Consider the following 20,979-nt stretch of genomic DNA (forward strand, 5'->3'; position numbering starts at 1 on the left):
CAAGATAGTACACAGTTCATCGCTTTATTGACAAGATTTATTGATGTGACTATTGTGATGTCATCGACAATGGCTTTGAAATTCAGAACATGAGAAAGAGCTAATGGTAGGGACTGACTTGAAAGCCTTTGCATTCTAAGAATGATGATTAGGTTTCTAATGTATTATTAAATAATGTCCAGCCCACAAAAAACATGAAGTCTGCAAAGGTATACATAATAACTCTGTGCCTTGCTATGGTCCTATCTGATCTCAAACAAGAAGCTCTTTGGGTTGTGTTGCTGGTGGTTAGATGTGTTCTGAGCCATAGCTAGGCTTATGCACATAACAAAGTCTGATTCCCAGGAATCTTTTTAGGAAACACCTCCTAGATTAAGTAATATTTACCTACTTGTCCTCTTTGAACAGTGCCCCTACAGATTCTTTACCCTAATGAAGTTCATGTCCCAACCCACACCCTTTTCCTATAACAATTAAGCTTTTAGTGGTGACATGATGAAAAAGAAAAAAAAAATAGATGCAATGGTTGACTTTTGGAAAGTTCCCAACAAAAAAAAAAATCCTGGTGGCTTTCTGAGTCTCAGCATGTTTCTTCTTAGTTCTGTGTACACTGAGATAAAAGTAGAGTGGGAGACTGAATTTACCACCTGTGCTAAAGCAGCAGCTGTTAGCATTGGTGACATTCATTGTCACATGGATATCAATTGAGCTGGGATTAGGAAGCCGCCTGTCTCCTCAAGCTTGTTACGATTCAGTCACTTGGAAAAAAACAAAAACAGACTTTCAGAAGAGGGTTGTAATGCCCAGGTGACCTGAAAGCCAGGTTCAGCTTAGTCAATGAGCAACATGAAATGAAATTTGCAATCAGAATTCTCATTAGCCTTATTCAGCACTACCCAGATGGATGTTCCTTTTGATGTCTTTGTCATAGCAGCCTCACCTATGCAAATATTGCCAGTCTTACCACTTACAGTAAGTTGAAGAACTTTTAAGCGTTGTGAACTTTACATAGGTAAGTGAATCAAGTATACTTGAAGAGCCTCTCTGTTGACATAAGTAATTAGATTATTGGACAAAGATCTGATCTAGTAATTTTCTTAGTATGTATGTGTGCCAAAGCCAAGAGAGGATATGTTATTAATTAGCAAGCAAAATTTCTAATGTAGTGGTTTTCCCACATCTTAAGTAAAATTCTTGAAACCTGGAACTATGGCTGACCCTCTGGAGGTGTTTCATAAATGCTTGCTGAATTAATGATTGTATCCACAGGCATCTTCTAAGTGGCTACAATGACATTAAGAAGAAATAAGTTCACAGAGTGTAGTTGCCACCTCAGGTTCTGGGAAGGATGGGTCTGGAAACAACCCCACAGTAGACCATACACATTGTTTTTGAGACTTTCAGCTCATCCATTTTGTTACTGATTACAAGAGGGTTTTTTTGGTCTCAAAAAATGCTTTATTTCTTAGAATCCCATTTCAGCATTATTGGTTTTTCCCTCACCAATTCTATTTTCAGCTTTCTGCCTTTTCTCATAATGACCTTTAGGTGATAAATTAGTAATAATAAAAATCAATAAAAAATGATAAAGTCTTTTTTTGGGAAATAGGAATGAGTTTTATGTTAAGAAAAGAAGGAACATTCCAGATGGAATTTTCTGTAATTTTAAATGTACCCATATGGCTTCTGGGAAATTTAGGGGCATCCTTTTGTATTAGGGTAACCTAATGCCACCTGCTTTAAAAATTCATATTAGGAAATAGCCACATTTTGACCTTGAACAATGTTCCTTTAGCAATCAAAAATATAAAGGGTGTTTTATTTATTAGACGTTGTTGAAATCAGTAACCTCTTTCCATCCCCAAATTGTCTTAAAACGTCTGTCCAGCACATCATTCCAACCTTGACTGTCCCTTCCACTGTGTGCTGAAGAGTCACAGTTCCCAAGGGGAGCCGCGAAGAAACGTAGACCAAATACCATTTCAGTAACTGTTAAGGGACAATTGTGATGATTTTGTAATGCTTGGCGTGTCTTGCTTATAATCTTGTCCTACAAAGAAGCCTATCAGCAGAGGTGAGAGATTTTTGCTATGCAAAGATTAGATTAATATTGATATTTGCAGAACTGTGTTCAACCTATGGGAGACCTAGTCGCAGGTCTTGTAGAATTTATAGCATATTAAGAAGATATTTAAATATTTGGCTTCAGTGTGATGGCCTCATTTCTTTTTTATTATTATTATTATTATTATTATACTTTAGGTTTTATGGTACATGTGCGCAATGTGCAGGTAAGTTACATATGTATACATGTGCCATGCTGGTGTGCTGCACCCACTAACTCGTCATCTAGCATTAGGTATATCTCCCAATGCTATCCCTCCCCCCTCCCCCCACCCCACAACAGTCCCCGAAGTGTGATGTTCCCCTTCCTGTGTCCATGTGTTCTCATTGTTCAATTCCCACCTATGAGTGAGAATATGCGGTGTTTGGTTTTTTGTTCTTGCGATAGTTTACTGAGAATGATGATTTCCAATTTCATCCATGTCCCTACAAAGGACATGAACTCATCATTTTTTATGGCTGCATAGTATTCCATGGTGTATATGTGCCACATTTTCTTAATCCAGTCTATCATTGTTGGACATTTGGGTTGGTTCCAAGTCTTTGCTATTGTGAATAATGCCGCAATAAACATACGTGTGCATGTGTCTTTATAGCAGCACGATTTATAGTCCTTTGGGTATATATCCAGTAATGGGATGGCTGGGTCGAATGGAATTTCTAGTTCTAGATCCCTGAGGAATCGCCACACTGACTTCCACAAGGGTTGAACTAGTTTACAGTCCCACCAACAGTGTAAAAGTGTTCCTGTTTCTCCACATCCTCTCCAGCACCTGTTGTTTCCTGACTTTTTAATGATTGCCATTCTAACTGGTGTGAGATGGTATCTCATTGTGGTTTTGATTTGCATTTCTCTGATGGCCAGTGATGGTGAGCATTTTTTGATGTGTTTTTTTGGCTGCATAAATGTCTTCTTTTGAGAAGTGTCTGTTCATGTCCTTCGCCCACTTTTTGATGGGGTTGTTTGTTTTTTTTCTTGTAAATTTGTTGGAGTTCATTGTAGATTCTGGATATTAGCCCTTTGTCAGATGAGTAGGTTGCAAAAATTTTCTCCCATTTTGTAGGTTGCCTGTTCACTCTGATGGTAGTTTCCTTTGCTGTACAGAAGCTCTTTAGTTTAATTGGATCCCATTTGTCAATTTTCGCTTTTGTTGCCATTGCTTTTGGTGTTTTAGACATGAAGTCCTCATTTCTACATACCTTTCTAATATGTGCCAACTCTCTCCTCTTCATTTCCCTTGTCAGCTGAAAGATGAGTCATCAAGTCTGGTTGAACCTATCTAATATCTCTTGAATCAGTATGTCTGCATCTCTATTGCCATTACCCTAGTTCTGGCCCTCATCATTGACCACCTGACGTTCTGCCTAAATGGTCTCCTACTTTCTGGTCTTGTATACTTTCAACCCTTTCTCTGCAATCAGAGTGATATTGCTTCCAATGTTGTACAGACAGTTCTTACAAGGTCCTGCGCTTTTCTTTCAGTCTTTCTTTCTTTTTTTTTTGAAACGGAGTCTCACTCTGTCACCCAGGTTGGAGTGCAGTGGCGCGATCTCAGCTCACTGCAACCTCTGCCTCCCAGGTTTAAACGATTTTCGTGTCTCAGCCTTCCAATAACTGGGGTTACAGGTACATGCCACCACGCCCAGCCAATTTTTGTATTTTTAGTAGAGACAGGGTTTCACCATGTTGGCCAAACTGGTCTCAAACTCCTGACTTCAAGTGATCTGTCCACCTTGGCCTCCCAAAGTGCTGGAATTACAGGCATGAGCCACTACACCTGGCTCTTTCAGTCTTACTGTTCATTATTTTTTCCCTCCCCTTTCTGCACCCTCTTCACTCTGCTTTCCCATTCTCTATGCCTGGGCTACATCCTAAAAGATGCCATGTTCTCCTGGGGTCTCTGATGTCCCTGATTCTGGAAATGCTTTCCTGTCTCTTCTCTCTACCCCACTTCATTTAGATAACTCCTATTTATCCTTGAGATTTCTCATAGGTGGCAGTCTTTTTCCCATAAGACTTTTCCTGTTCTAGACCTGGTGGCTCACACCTGTGATCCCAGCACTTTGGGAGGCACAGGCAGGGTGAACGAACCCAGGTGTTTGATACCAACCTGGGCAACATAGTGAGACTCCATCTCTACAAAAAATAAACAACCAGGCGTGGTGATGAGCACCTGTAGTCCACGCATGGTGGTGAGCACCTTTAGTCCCAGCTACTCAGGAGGCTGAGGAGGGAGGATTGCTTGAGCCTGGGGGGTCAAGACTGCAGTGAGCCGTGATCATGCCACTGCATTCCAGCCTGGGCAACAGAGCGAAATGCTGTCTTAAAAAAAAAAAAAAAGAAGAAGAAGAAGAAGAAAAGAAAAACTTTCCCTGATATATTTAGGTTGAGACTAGACACCCTCTTATCTGCTCCTACAATGCCCATGTCCTCCATCACTGTACTGACCATACTCTGGTAATTGGCTGTTTATCTGTCCAATGCCTTCCCTAGACCAGAAGCTCCTAAAGGACAGAGCCTGTATTCCCATTTGTAGTACCAGCATTCAGCACAACAGCTGGACCTGACTAAGCACCAAGTAGATATTTGTTGAATTAAGAAAATAAAAAAAAAAGTGAGAATTCAACAGTCTCTTAATCAATTGTAAAGAAACACTTTACTAGGATGTTCTGACAACTACTCCAAAGTATCAAATATTTTAAGTGAAATTGTGATTTCTGGTGACATTTTTTCAATATTTAAGATTTCTTTCACACAACTCATTTTATTTTCATCCACTGAAGCTCTCAAGCATCTTGTTAAAATAAAATAAATTAGCTTGGTTTCTGTATGTGTGTGTGTATCTTTTTTTGGGGGGAGGGGGGCTGGTGGCAGGACAGGGTCTCACTTTGTTGCCCCGGCTGGAGTGCAGTGGCAGGATAATGGCTCACTGCAGCCTCCACCTCCTGGGCTCAAGTAATCCTCCCACCTCAGCCTCCCTAATAGCTGGGATTACAGGCATGCACCACCATGCTCAGGTAGGTTTTTTTTATTTTTCATAGAGACAGGTTCTTGTTATATTGCCCAGTCTGGAATACATGTTTTTTTAACTTTTATTTTAGGTTCAGTGTTACAAGTGCTGGTTTGTTATATAGATAAACTCATGTCACGGGGATCTGTTGTACAGATTGTTTTGTCAGTCAGGTACTAAGCCCAGTACCCAATACTTACTTTTTCTTTTCCTCTCTCCACCCTGACCCTCCGCTCCCAGATAGGCACCAGGGTCTGCTGTTCTTGTCCTTGTGTCCATGTGTTCTCATCATGTAGCTCCCACTTAAAAGTGAGAATATGTGGTATTTGGTTTTCCGTTCCTGTGCCAGTTCACTAAGACTGATGGCCTCTAACTCCATATATGTTCCTAGAAAGGACATGATCTCATTCTTTTTTATGGCTGCATAGTATTCCTTGCTGTATATGTACCACATTTTCTTTATCCAGTCCACCATTGATGGGCATTTAGGTTGATTCCTATATATTTTTTAATTGACAAAAATAATAACCCACAGAATCAAGTAGGGGAAAGATCAGCTGCTGATATTTTGGATGTACTTTTTTCGAGTCCAAAGGATAATTCAGTCAACTTAAAATAGTTATTTAAAAATGCGAACAGAATTTGTGGATGTTGAGACAGATTCACAGATCCTTAGGAAATATTAAAACTTTCGAAAAATGGCCACAGGCTGTGAAGGAAAATAGCAGTTGGGCACTTAATGCCACAAGTGACTCTTATAAAACATTATGCTAATGATAGAACTGAGGTGGTTCATTTGGGAAAAAAATTGAAATAACATTTAGGAAAAGCTGAGAGGTTGGCAATCACCATTATGAAGACGGCAGCCTGTACCATTATTAGATGCCACCAATAAGGGGACCATATATAACTGAATGATGACTTTAGGAGTCATTGTAAACCTGTCTTCTGACAGCAGCTTGAGACAGGAATTGCATTCCTCCTCTAAATCCTTTTAATTTAGTAAAGCCCTTTATTGAAACATTTACAAGCAAATGTAAACTTTTAAGGATTCTTACATCCCATAAAAGCAGTAATTTTGGCATATAGCTCATCAACGTGAAATGAGTAAAAACATGGGAAGGCAGTACTTTTTGAATGTTGTATGCCATTTGGCAAATCTATATGTTTCTCCCTTTTATCGCATCTATACCTAAATGAAGGAGTTTTTGTTGATGTTGGTTTACTTTAATGTGTCCAATTATACCATTATCATCAATTTATTTATCAAAATAGTGCCATTTAATTGTCTTTTGCTTTAAGCTGTATTTTATATGAAAGATTCCTACTGTTATTTCTGTCCTTTGGAATATTATCCAGCAGAGGGAATTTTAGGATCTACTTGATAATACAGATTTGCTAATTTCCACGTTAGTGCTTCAGTGTTGTTTAGTTACACAGTTTTGGGCCTCATGATGTGTTTGATGATTTGGGAGTGATAAAATGAGTCTTAAGTAAAAATCTTTTAATTAAAACAAACAAAGGATCAGCTTTTATGGGAAACCAGTCAGTCAGCGAGTATGTGTGTTTTAAGTCCAGAAGGATGCTCAAGTGAAGGGGTAGAGAGACAGCCCCCGGGATCCAGGGATTGTAGAGTAACTGCCCCCATTACGCCAGGCCCAGCGGGGCCGTCCCGCTGTCTCTGCCCTCACACTGACCACTTCATTACTGGTTGTTTTTACTGAGCAACTTTTCAGAGATTTCTGAGAACATGGTAATTTTCCCAGACCACACACCTAAGAGATCAGGTACTATGTTGCCTTTAAAAACAACAACAACAACAACAACAAAAACTTTTATATTTTTCATCTTTTTATGGTGAAATATAGCATACTTTATTATTTGGAGAAAGACAGAAAACATGGTTTTGTTCTCCCACAGGCCACAAAATACCATCTTCCTCTTACAGGGAATGAGACTTTTGTCTAAAGAGGCACAATTTCCTGTCCCACTAGGAGAAAATCATTCTCTTGTCTGAGTCTCAACTGAAGCTTGTGTTAGTCGCTGTTATAAATTAAACTACTATTCAACCCAGCAGTCCCATTACTGGGTATATGCCCAAAAGAATACAATTGTTCTACCGTAAAAACACATGCATGCATATGTTCACTGCAGCACTGTTCACAATCTAAAAGACATGAAATCAACCTAAATGCCCATCAACATTAAACAGGATAAAGAAAATGTGGTACCTATATACCATGGAATACTATGCAGCCATAAAAGAACAAATTTATGTCCTTTACAGGAACATGGATGGAGCTGGAGGCCATTATCCTTAGCAAACTAATGCAGGAACAGAAAACCAAATACTGCATGTTCTCACTTACAAATGAGAACTAAATGACGAGAATACATGGACACATAGAGGGAAACAAGAGACACTTGGGCCTACTTGAGGGTGGAGGGTGGGAGGAGGGAGAGGATCAGAAAAAATAACTATTGGGTACTAGGCTTAGTACCTGGATGATGAAGTATTCTGTACAACAAAGCCCCGTGGCACAAGTTTACCTATATAACAAACCTGCACATGTACCCATGAACCTAAAATAAAGTTTAAATGAATAAATAAACTTGGTCTCCAGTGTTAAATATGATATGTCACCATCCTCATTTCCTTTATCCAGCTATTTTATATTCCTCCCATCTGCTCTGTCCTAATATTTATATTCTGTAGGTCTTATCGTGCATCTCTTATTCCTTCTAAATATGTTTTACTCTGCCTGGTTCCTCCATTCTTTTTGCTCTTGTTTTCCTACTTCCTTTAATGTATCAGTAACACAGTAAGCACTTAATAGCAGTCTAGAATAAACTCTGTGTTCCTGCTTTAATCTATATCTGGTCTTTATCTCTCACCTTTATCTTTACCTCTGTCACTGTGTGGACTTACACTGAAAACAGAACTATACCATGCCCCCATCTCCATGCTGAGTAGCTGGTTTATAGATCAGGAGAGACAATGTTCTTCAGATATTCTTAAATTTGTTATAATTCTTTCCTGTTATCCAGCTCCTCAACCTCCCTTCCTAGCTCTATCTACCACTTTGTATCACTTAAGCCATGTTTTATCTACATCTTCTCTGTCGCTAACCTTTAGTCCCTTGAAACAGGCACAACCAAATAGGACTGACATTTTGCAAGTCCCTTGAGATTTTGCCTAAGCCTTCACAGTAACCTACAAAGTCAATCTGGGGCTGGGGGAAATTCTCCTCTTTCAGCCTTTTCCTTCTTTTGGAATTCGGGGGTGTTTTCACAGAGTGATTTACCAAGAAAACATTCTAAATCCTCAAGGATCACTTATCCCTTACCTTGTGGTTGCCTGCTTGAGACCAAGCACAAGTGGACATTTTTGAACTTACACGTCTTTCTCCCTACCCGCTTTGTTCTCCTTCTCCCCCTTCACAAAATCTGACTTCAGTTTGGCCTTCAAGTGAGATTGACATTTAGCCCCTTCCATTTGGCAAATCCTTCAACAAAAAAACAGAAGTGTCATTTTTACGGGGTGACAAAGCATTAAGAAGATCGCTTTTTCAGCCGTGCTGTGCTTCATTATGGGTAAGTCCTCATGTGGCACCTTTTACAAGAGGAAGTGTTGTCATGCTAACAAAATGGTTTCAGATAGTATGAAATCAGTGGTGAGAAGAATGGCTATAAGGAATGGGCTCTGCAATTACTGTCACTCTCAGCAAAAGAGAAGGCAAGGAATGCATATTTCATCTCATGGCGACCTGAGGATCGTCCTTGATTCCATATGTAATACTTTCTAAATAATGGTGACCTTTTTCACATCCCCTTCCTGTTTGTACAAAGTACTATGTGGATAATGCAGTCTGAGTGAGTTTATGAGCTAGTGCAGGGATTTTTAATATTAACAATAATAATAGTGAACAACAGTTTATTCATCTAAGATCAAGCAACTAGTAAGCGGTAGAACCAGGACTGGGTCATAGGGTAGGTACATGTGTACCATTTTAAAATATTGCCAAACTACTTTCCAAAGTATTGAATTATTTTACATTCCCAACAGCAGTGTCTGGGAATTACAATAAATCCTTATCATGCAATGAGTGGTGTATTCATTCTTTTTAATTTTTGACATTCTAATCTGTGTGCAGTGCCATCTCATTGTAGTTTTAATTTGCATTTCCCTAGTGACTAATGATATTGAGCATCTTTTCATGAGCTTATTTGCATATGTATGTCTTCTTTGCTAAAGCGTCTATGCAAATCTTTTGCTCATTTATTAGGTTGTTCGTTTTCTTATATTGAGTTATAACTTTTTTTTTTTTTTTACATATTCTGCATACATTCTTTTTAACCAGATATGTAATTTACAAGTGTGTTTTCCCAGTCTGTTTCTTACCTTTTCATTCCCTTACCAGTATCTTTTGCAGGAAAGATGTTAAATCTGTTGAAGTGTAGTTTATCAAGTTTTTTCTTTGGATTGTGCTTTTGGTCTTGTAGCTAAGAAAACTTTTCCCAAACAAGATAACAAGGATTTTCTCCTATTTTTTTCTAGGCGTGTTATGGTTTTAGGTTTTACCTTTATGTCTATGATCCATTTTACATTAATTTTTATATATGGCACAAGTTATGGATCAAAGTTTAGTTTGTTACATGTGGATATCCAAGCATCCTAAGCATCTTTTGCCCAAAAGATAATCTTTTTTATACTGAATTACCTTTGCTGCTTTGTTAAAAATCAATTGACTATGTGTAAGTCTATTTCTGGTATCTCTATTCTGTTCTATTGATCTATGCATACTTATCCTTAAACCAGTAACGATGTCATCATGACTTTAGCTTTATAATAAATCTTGAAGTCAGGTAAATTAAGTCCCCCAATGTTTTTCTTTTTAGACATTTTTTTTGGCTACTGTAGGTTCTGTGTATTTTCAGAGGACTTTTAAAATCAACCTGTCAATTTCTAATACCAAAATAAAGTTCTTTAGAATTTGGATTGGGATTCCCATGAATGTGAAGATCAACTTGGAGAAAGCTAACAACTTAATATTGAGTCTTATCTCTCAACTTATTTTGGTTCTTTAAAACTTCTTTCAGGCCGGGCGCGGTGGCTCACGCCTGTAATCCCAGCACTTTGGGAGGCCGAGGCGGGTGGATCACGAGGTCAGGAGATCGAGACCATCCTGGCTAACACGGTGAAACCCCGTCTCTACTAAAAATAGAAAAAAATTAGCCGGGCGTGGTGGCGGGCGCCTGTAGTCCCAGCTACTCAAGAGGCTGAGGCAGGAGAATGGCGTGAACCCGGGAGGCGGAGCTTGCAGTGTGCGGAGACAGCGCCACTGCCCTCCAGCCTGGGCGACAGAGCCAGACTCCGTCTCCAAAAAAAAAAAAAAAAAAAAAACTTCTTTCAGCAATTGTTTTTCATGTACAGATCTTGTATATATTTTGTCAGAGTTCGCCCAAATGGTACACTTATTTATTTATTTATTTAAAGATGGAGTTTTACTCTTGTTGCCCATGCTGGAATGCAATAGCACAATCTCAGCTCACTGCAACCTCCGCCTCCCAGGCTGAAGCGATTCTCCTGCCTCAGCCTCCCAAGTAGCTGGGATTACAGGTGCCAGCCACCACACCCGGCTAATTTTGTATTTTTAATAGTGATGGGGTTTCACTATGTTGGTGAGGCTAGTGTTGAACTCCTGACCTCAGGTGATCCACCTGCCTCGACCTCCCAAAGTACTGGGATTACAGGCATGAGCCACCGTGCCTGGCCCAAATAGTACATATTTTTGATGCTATTATTAATGACATTGTTTTATTAATTTATATTTCAAATTGTTTATTTCTATTACAGAGCTTTCTCTACTATGCTGACATCCATCTGAGGTCTCTTCTCAACAGAATCGCCTTTAATGTCCACATTTCTACCAAGCGTTTCTTCAAGGAAATCTATACTTTTTCTATTATGCACCTTAAAATTCTTGTAGCCTCTATCCATTTCCCAATTCCAAAGCCACTTCTACATTTTTAGGTGTTTGTTAGAGGAGCACCCCACTTTCTCGCATCAAAATCTGTATCAGTCAGTGTTTGACAGAGAACAGAACCAATAGGAGATGGATAAATAGATAGGTAGGTAGGCAGATTAGTAGGTAGATAGATACGTAGGTAGATAGATACATGGATAGATAATCTATAGATATTAATGTCTGGAAAGCTAATTTTTCTATATATTTTCTCTATTATTTTAGTTGTTTCAGATAGAAAGACAAATTGGATCCCTGTTACTCTATTTTGACCAGAGTGAAAATCTGATTAAACTTTTAATCCTCAGTCTCTTCATTTGTAAAATAAAAATAATAATAAAATCTATTTCATGAGGTTATTGGGATGTTAGTTTTGTTAATATGTATAAAAACTTAGTGCTTCATACATAATAAATACTCAATAAATGTATTTAAATTTTGAACAACATATTTGACATATTGTGATTTCCAAGTACCTATACTCTTTTATGTTTGTTAATGATATGTATGGAGGCAATCTGACTTAACATCAAAATAAAAAAAAGACCATTCATAAGATGTAGTTAATACCAGTAAATGAGAGCACATTTTCCTCTAATTGGGTGTGCAGATATTGGTTTTCACCCTACTTGGAGTTTCTGACTATTTGTCCTAGTGACCATCATTATATTCATTTATAATATTATTAAAATCAGTGGATGAGTCATTGGTTACCATGTGTATTCCGGTTCTGAGACACACCCTCGTCTTCCCCAGCCAGCACTCACCTCAGTGATACCCAGTCCATTGCAGGTTTTTTATGCATTTTCTAAATTACATGAAAGCAAGTTGACATTCTTTCTTTGTCTTAGTCTTCCATACCATTATTTTGGCATGTTTAAAGTATCATCCATCTGATTATATTTGGAAGTAAAAGCATGAATTTGTTAAAGACATGTGCCTTCTAAACTGCACACTTATTGTGTTTTCATTTTCTTATCATTGTCCCTTCATTAGAGAAAAAAATCTATTCAGTGAAGTATTTGTTTTTTTATGCAGTCTGCTCTGCTGTAATATATACAAACACCTAATTCTGCAATGAGAATTAGTTGGTATGTGATTATTGAGCGGGGAAATAGTACTATTCCACAGAATTTCCTTTGGTTTATATGTGGATTTTTCTTGGCTGAAGAAGCCAGATTACTGGAGTAAAATTATAATCTCCAGCAAAAATAAAAAAGAAAAGTCCACAGCTCAGTGCCTCCTCTAAAGAGTTGTACAGCCCAGCCTTGCACGGCTCATAGCTTACAGCAGGTCGCCGTTCCCTGCCACCACCCTCACAGCAACCCCAGTGGCTGAGCACTCTGTTTCTATCTATTGTCTGAGCACTCATCAGTGTGGCTCTGTTTAACATGTTACCTGTATTTCCACCCTAATTTTTTTTTTTTTTTTTTTTTTTTTGAGACCGGGTCTCACTCTGTTTACCCAGGCTGGAGTGCAATGGCGCGATCTCGGCTCACTGCAACCTTTGCCTCCCAGGTTCGAGCAATTCTCCTGCCTCAGCCTCCCAAGTAGCTGGGATTACAAGCGCCCGCCATTATGCCCAGCTAATCTTTGTATTTTTGGTAGAGAAAGGGTTTCACCATGTTGGTCAGGCTGGTCTTGAACCTCTGACCTCAGATGGTCCACCCACCTCAGCCTTCCAAAGTGCTGGGATTAATTACAGGTGTGAGCCACTGCACCCAGCCTCTAATATTTTTTAGAACATCCATTGTGATAGCCTCCTGCCATGCTGAGCAGTTGGCCTGGGTGGTGCAAGTTATCTCCCAATTATTGGGAGGTATCAATTATCATTTTTGTTTGGACTTTACAAAGTTTTATAGGTTTTAAGTGATATATCCTTTCTGCAGTTTTTCTCATAAGTTCTGTGTATACAGTATGTGATTTTGCAGAATATGAGTTTTTTGAGATTACATATATTGCAATATCGTAGAAACCTTTTTGTTTGATAATCTTTGCTTTAAAAAACCTCATTTATTTTGTACAAATGTACAAAAATAAAACAATGTAGTACTTATTGGCTGTTTTTGTGGACTGAGGTAGAGACCTCAAGAAGTTCAAGCCAAAAAAACTGAAAATAGTTAACAGAAACGGGCAAATCTCATATATCTTGCCCTGATTATTTGTTCATTACAGTCCCATCTATTGAGGAAGGTTCATTAGCACGTGATGAAACACATTGAGGGGAATTAATTAGGAAATTGAGTCTCAAACTTCTGATATAAGGTAAAACAGGTTAATTTTATGTGTCTTTAAAAATGTAATTAGAACCTTCTGTTTGTCTTTTCTGAGACACGTATTTAAAATTCCCCTCTACTCAATTAATAATCTGTTAATTTGATCTTCATCCCAAAGTGACTTTTAAAAAAGTTTTGGGGTTAGGGGGGCGTGGTGGCTCACGCCTGTAATCCTAGCACTTTGGGAGGCCGAGGCAGGGCGGAGTGGGGCAGATCACCTGAGGTCAGGAGTTCGAGACCAGCGTGGCCAATATTGCAAAACCCCTTGTCTACTAAAAATACAAAAACTAGCCAGGTGTGGTGGAAAGTGCCTGTAATCCCAGCTACTTGGGAGGCTGAGGTAAGAGAATCACTTGAACCCCAGGGCAGAGGTTGTAGTGAGCAGAGATTGCGCCACTGCACTCCAGCCTGTGCAACAGAGAGAGACTATGTCTCAAAAGAAAAGTTTTGGGTGAAAAGTAGAAAAAAAGTCATAACTTTGTGTAGAGACTTTTCCCTCCTGTAATTCTTTTTATTATCAAATATCGGGTATTATAGGGTATAAGCCAGTGTTCTTTTTCATATGATTTCCAGAAGTGTTAAATTTTCCATGTCTTCTATATTTGAAAGTAATAGATTTGGAAAGAGAAAAGCTGTTCATTCTTCAAGTACATTTAAGTACCTTGCAAACTTTGTTTTGCAGGAAGCTTCCTTGCCTCCTCCCCATATCACCTCTCTGCACCTGTTCACACCCATGAGGGTCTTTATAGCAGTGCAGTCTATAAATTGTTTCGAGGTACCAATACCAGTTTCTCGGATATTTTCTTGTTAGGAACATAAATACTTAGGCTGCCATAGTGTTAAAAAGGAAATGCTGGATAGTCAGAATCCTAAATTAACCCGAGCCTAAAATCTGTAGTATCACTTCAAATATCTATGTAGAAAGCATAGTTTATTAAAGTAAACATCTCCTGTAATCCCAGCACTTCGGGAGGCCAACGCGGGTGAATCACTTGAGGTCAGGAGTTTGAGACCAGCCTGGCCAACGTGGCAAACTCTGTCTCTACCAAAAATAAGCCAGGTGTGGTGGTGTGACCCTATAGTCTGAGCTACTTGGGAGGCTGATCACTTAATTTAAAACTAAAAAGACCTAATATCCAGAATCTATAAGGCACTTAAACAGATCTACAAGCAACAAACAAACCCATTACAAAGCGGGCAAAGGACACGAACAGACGCTTTTCAAGAGAAGATATACACATGGCCAATAAGCATATGGAAAATTACCCAATATCACTGATCATCAGAGAGATGCAAATCAAATCCACAATGAGATACCATCTCACGCCAGTCAGAATGGTTATTATTAAAAGGTCAAAAAATAACAGATGCTGACAGAGTAAAGGGAACACTCATACACTGCTGGTGGGAGTGTAAATTAGTTCAGCCATTGTGGAAAGCAGCATGGCGATTCCTCAAAGAACTTAAAATAGAATTATCATTCAACCCAGCAATCCCATTACTGGGTATGTACATGAAGGAATACAAATTGTTCTATCATGAAGACACCTGTACACATACGATCATCATAGATAGCACTGTTTGCAATAGCAAAGTATGGAATCAACCTAAATGCCCATCAACAGTAGATTGAATAAAGAAAATATGGCACATATACACCATGGAATACTATGCAGCCATAAAAATGAATGAGATCATGTCCTTTGCTGGAACATGGATGGAACTGGAGGCCATTATCCTAGGCGGACTAACACGGGAACAGAAAAGCAAATACTGCATGTTCTCACTCATAAGTGGGAACTAAACAATGAGAACCTATGGGTACATGGAGGGGAACAACAGACACTAGGGCCTACTTGAGGGTGGAGGGTAGGAGGAGGGAGAAGATCAGAAAATATACCTATAGGGTACTATGCTTATTACCTGGGCGATGAAATAACCTGTACACCAAAGCCCCATGACACGCAGCTTACCTACATAACAAACCAGCACATGTACCCCTGAACCTAAAATACAAGTTAAAAAATAAATACATAAAAATTTAAAAATAAAAAATAAAATAAAACTGCAAACTTGCCCTGCTTTCTGGCAGTACCCCATTTCCTGTTCCTTAGTTTTCTCTCTGGCACTTATCATTTATCTATTTTATTCATTGTCTGTCTCCCTTCACTAGAGGTTCATGAGGGCAAGGATTTTCATGTTTTGTCCACTGCTATGTCCCTAACACTTAAAAAAAGGCTTTGCATTCTATAGACATTCAATGAAATAGGCTGAATTTAGCTAAAAGGGAGATCATGTCCTTTGAAGAAACATGGATGGAGCTGGAGGCCATTATCCTTAGCAAATGAACACAGGAACAGAAAACCAAATACCACATGATCTCACTTATGGGAGCTAAACAATGAAAACACATGGACACAAAGACAAGAACAACAGACACTGGGGTCTACTGAAGGCAGAAGGCGGGAGGAGGGAGAAGATCTGAAAAACTACCTCTCAGGTACTATGCTTCATACCTGGGTTACAAAATAATCTGTACATCAAATGCCTGTGACACAAGGTTACCTGTATAACAAACCTGCATATGTACCCCTGAACCTAAAATAAAAGTTGTTTGTTTGGTTTTTTTGTTAGATTGTTTGTTTTGAGACAGAGTCTTGTTCTTGTTGCCCAGGCTGGAGTGCAGTGGTGTGATCTCGGTTCACTGCAACCTCTGACTCCTGGGTTCAAGCAATTCTCCCTGCCTCAGTCACCCGAGTACCTGGGACAACAGGCACCTGCCACAACGCCCAGCTAATTTTTGTATTTTTTAGTAGAGATAGGGTTTTGCCATGTTGGCCGGGCTTGTCTTGAACTCCTAACCTGAGGTGATCTGCCCACCTCGGCCTCCCAAAGTGCTGGGATTACAGGTGTGAACCACCACGCCTGGCCTAAAAGTTTTTTTAAAAAGAGAAAACACTTTCCTTACCCTTTGTACCTCGTTGTCTATCTAACACACCTGTCACTCTCATCAGCCTTGAACTTCTTACAAAGCCATTCAATAAAATGAAAGGAATAGGTGCAGTGGGCCCCCTCTTATTCGTGGCTTTGATTTCTGTGGTTTCATTTATCCACAGTCTAAAAATATTAAATGGAAAATTTAAAAAATAAACAATTCATAAGTGTTAAATTGCATGCCATTCTGAGTAGCATGATGAAATCTTGCCCTGTCCCACTCTGTCCCATGAGGGACATGAATTCTTCCCCTTTGCCCAGCAGATCCACACTGTCTATGCCTCCAACCTGTTAGTCACTCAGTAGCCCTCTCAGTTATCAGATCGACCATGGCAGTATGGGGGTGCTTGTGTTGAAGTCACCCTTATTTTACTTTATAATGGCCCCAAGGCACAAGAGTAGCAATGCTGGAGACTTGGAGCTGCCAAAGAGAAGCCCTAAAGTGCTTCCTTTGAGAGAAAGGTCTTAATAAGGAAAGAAAAACATTGAATGCTGAAGTTGCTAGATCTTCTATCTGTGGAATTGTGAAGAAGAAAAAAGATATTTGTGCATAGTATATAAAGGGTTTCGTACTACCCACGGTTTCAGGCATCCACTAGGCATCACAGAACGTATCCCCTGAGGATACGAGGGGATTACTCTATGTATTTTCATATCCTTACATCACTTACATTATTTTTCCTCAGCCTTGTTGAGGAAAATAAAGACACAGAAGCCAAGAAAGAAATGAGCAAGCACTGGCCGGGCGCAGTGGCTCACGCCTGTAATCCCAGCACTTTGGGAGGCTGAGACGGGTGGATCACCCAAGGTCAGGAGTTTGAGACCAGCCTGGCCAAGATGGTGAAACCCCGTCTCTACTAAAAATATAAAAATTAGCCAGGCATGGTGGCAGGCGCCTGTAATCGCAGCTACTTGGGAAGCTGAGGCAGATAATTACTTGAACCCGGAAGGCAGAAAAGTTGCACTGAGCCGAGATCACGCCACTGCACTCCAGCCTGGGCGACAGAGCGAGACTCTGTCTCAAAAAAAAAAAAAAAAGAAGAAAGAAAAAAGAAATGAGCAAGCACTGAACACCTACTGTGTGCAAGGCACTTGATAGCCTTCCTGTTATTTCTTTCTCGCTACAATCCCGTGAAGTAGTTCTTATCCCCATTTTACAAGATACAAAAATTGACTCTCAAAAAGCTTAAGAAATTTGCTTGTAGTTGCACAGTCTTATAGATTTTCACTTTTATAAGATAAAAGAGCTTATTCAAATCCAAGTCTGTTTGAACCTGACAAGGAACGCCTTCTCTAAATAGAGTATCTGAATCCCTCCCTGCTCGAAAGTCTCCTTCATACACTCATGTTTCGAAAATTTCACATTTTTTGAGATATAGATAGTACCCACCCACATCACCTCTATTTTTATGGTAATTTACACTTAAGTGGCAATTATTTTAATCCGATCGACATCCTAGAGAGTGAGAGTTCATTGAGGAAAGAAAGAAGGTACATTTTTGGATCATAATGAGGAGAGATCTTGATATTTTTAAAATTTGTTTTGTCTTCCCATGGTACAAAGTTTTAAAAGTACAAAAATATAAACAGTAAATTCTCCCTTCTCTCCCATCCCTGTCTCTAGCCACCCACTCCTCTTCTGAGGCAAGAGTAGATTCTGATGCCACCTTCCCAAGCAGGTGACGCCTTTAAAAAAACAAAAAACAAAAAACAAATGTTCACCTACTATATGCATTACCATGCACCTTACCCTTTTCATTTAATAAATATACCCCAGCAATGGTGATAGCAGATTTTGGACCAACAGTGAGGATAAAGAAGGCCCTGGTCACCTAGATGCCTGAAGAGAAGCAGGTGAAGAGAGAAGACCCTGGAGAAATGTTTTCCTATTTTGCACCTGCAGGTGCTTGATAATGCCTCTGAAAATCATCTCAGTGCTGTGCAGTTCCATAGCTACAATGGTACCCAAAATGCCAAAACTTGGGATGCAAAGGGATGGGGGTAATGACAAAAATTAGAGAAGGAGGAACCATAGCAACCACCTAATCTGCACACTCAAGTATTTTATACACCTCTCTTCAGTGCCTGGTGTCCATAGACAGTAAGCTCCCTGAAGACACAGGCTATGCCTACTTTATTCATCATCATGTCCTCAGTGCCTAGCACACTGCTTGGTATGGATTAGGTTCATGAATATATGAGGGGCCCTGCTGCTGCTGTTCATCCTTCACACCTCCATTTCAAGCCCATCAGCACCTTCTTCATGCTTCCTCTTTTGTAATGTCTCAGAAACTCATTCTGTTTTCTTCTTCATCTTTTTTTCTTTTTTCTTTTTTAACGGAATCTTGCTCTGTGGCCTAGGCTGGAGTGCAGTGGCATGATCTCAGCTCAATGCAACCTCAACCTCCCGAGTTCAAGCAATTCTCCTGCCTCAGCCTCCCTAGTAACTAGGACTACAGGCTTGCACCACCATGCCCAGCTAATTTTTGTATTTTTAGTAGAGACAGGGCTTCAACATGGTGGCCAGGCTTGTCTTGAACCCCTAATGTCAAGTTATCCACCTGCCTTGGCCTTCCAAAGTGCTGGGATTACAGACGTGAGCCACTGTGCCCAGCCTTCATCTTCATCTTAAAACTTACCCCGTGTTTGCTGTGGCTGGGGACATGGTATCCCTCTTTCCCTCCCAGTTGCTCCTAAGGATGAGCAAAAAGTTCTTTTCACGTCAGGGGTTGTACTGCCAATCACTAAAAGGGAACAGTTGAAATATCAAACATGGAGAAATTGCAGTGATCCCAAAGGAATGCAATGGGGCACCATACGGGTCTGAATTTGCCAGTTTGCCATATCCAGGCTGTCCCTGTTGCCTCTGGTCCACCTTAAGCTAGGTGCAAATCCAGTTGGAAGAAAGAAAGGAATTTATGTGTTCTCTCTTCAAGGAAGAAACCAGATGCCAGCCTCAAACTCTTGTTCTTAGGTCATTTCTTTCCTTGGTCCATTTCACTCCTCACTCTCCGTTCAATTAAAGGACTTGTGGATTAGTTTATTTGCAAGTGTTTCTGTAATTTATTCTACTAATCCCATTTGAAGCCACCAAGCCTGTTTAATATTTAATAAGCAAATGCTTCAAGTACTATGGTGACTTCTGTGCCTTTGCAACTAAAGCCTTCCAACAGCAGAGGTGAGAAATTTTTATCTTTTGTATACATAGATGAGTAATTTGGGAATATAAAACAAATATCCTTCTTAGAAATATTTAAACACAGATGCTTGATTTTGTCTGATCTTTCTCTCTCTTTTTTTTCTCTCCAAACAACTGGTTACCCACACTTGTACATTCATGTAGAGACAAAATGCTCGTTTATAATTCCAGATACCCCATGTAATTATTGCCTATGATAATCAGGTAATCTTTATGAAACTATTCCTATACAATTTTCAAATCTCAGTTTACAATCATGAGTATTGTACCATAATCTTTATAATGCCCTCTTGATTATATTTGCTTAATATCAGTTTGAATTTAGTGATATTTAGGTTAACATATTTTATATGTTTTCATTTCATTAGTGGGCTTTTAAAAATTTACTTTTTTGTGAGAATCTGATTTCCAAGAAGAACAAATATCCTCACTAATTCTTTCTAATGGTATAACGTGAATTTGTCATTGACAAGTGTTACAAAAAAGATACATAGAAAATAAAATATTTTAGGTAATCCTAAGATAGCTCTTCCGCAGCCAGGGCAATTGGGCTATGTGTCTTTGGGCTGATTGTTAGCTCTGTCCTAAATCTCTGAATTTGGAGAAGGAAACCCTGGATTTGAATTCTAGTTCCTCAACTTACTGGCTCCATGTTCATTCCTTTTTTGTTAAGTCCCCTAACTTCTCTAAACTTCAGTACCCTCATCTTAAATATAAGGACATAATAGTGTCTCTCTCATAAGATTGGTAGAAGAATTACATGGGATAATTCATCTTGCATGGTCAGGAGCACGGTTTCGGGAACCAGACTGTGTGGGTTTGAGCTGCTCAGTCTTGGACAAAAGATTAAATATATCTATGCCTTGGTTTTATCATCTGTAAAATGGGAATAACCATAGTACCTTATTCAAATGTTGTTGTGAAGATTAAAATAAATTAATCCTGTAAAAATGCTTAGGTCTCTGGCATATAGTAAGGGCTTAGTAAAAATTAGGTATTTTTACCTGGTATGTGCAAGCACTGTATATATCCTAATATACTTTCTCATCTATAATTCTGTTTCTGTGCACTAGTTTATACATTTATTTAATGGAATTATTTTCTACAGATTTAGTCAGATTTTAGAAAGCAAAGCAAGTGGATACTTAGTAGCCATAGAGGAATCTGATTTTGATGTCTCCTACCCAAAGTTTATTCATATTTAATATTATATATACATAAGTCTTATTCTTTCTCTTCATCCTTTTTTTTTAAAGGCAAGATCTGCCTTCATCTTTGGTTTTCTTTAGTGCTTAGAAGATTGCCTTGCTAGTAATAAGTATTTGTGCTTAATAATTATATCTTGACTG

This window comes from Pongo abelii, chromosome 7 (assembly GCF_028885655.2).
Source record: "Pongo abelii isolate AG06213 chromosome 7, NHGRI_mPonAbe1-v2.0_pri, whole genome shotgun sequence".
Lineage (NCBI taxonomy): Eukaryota > Metazoa > Chordata > Mammalia > Primates > Hominidae > Pongo > Pongo abelii.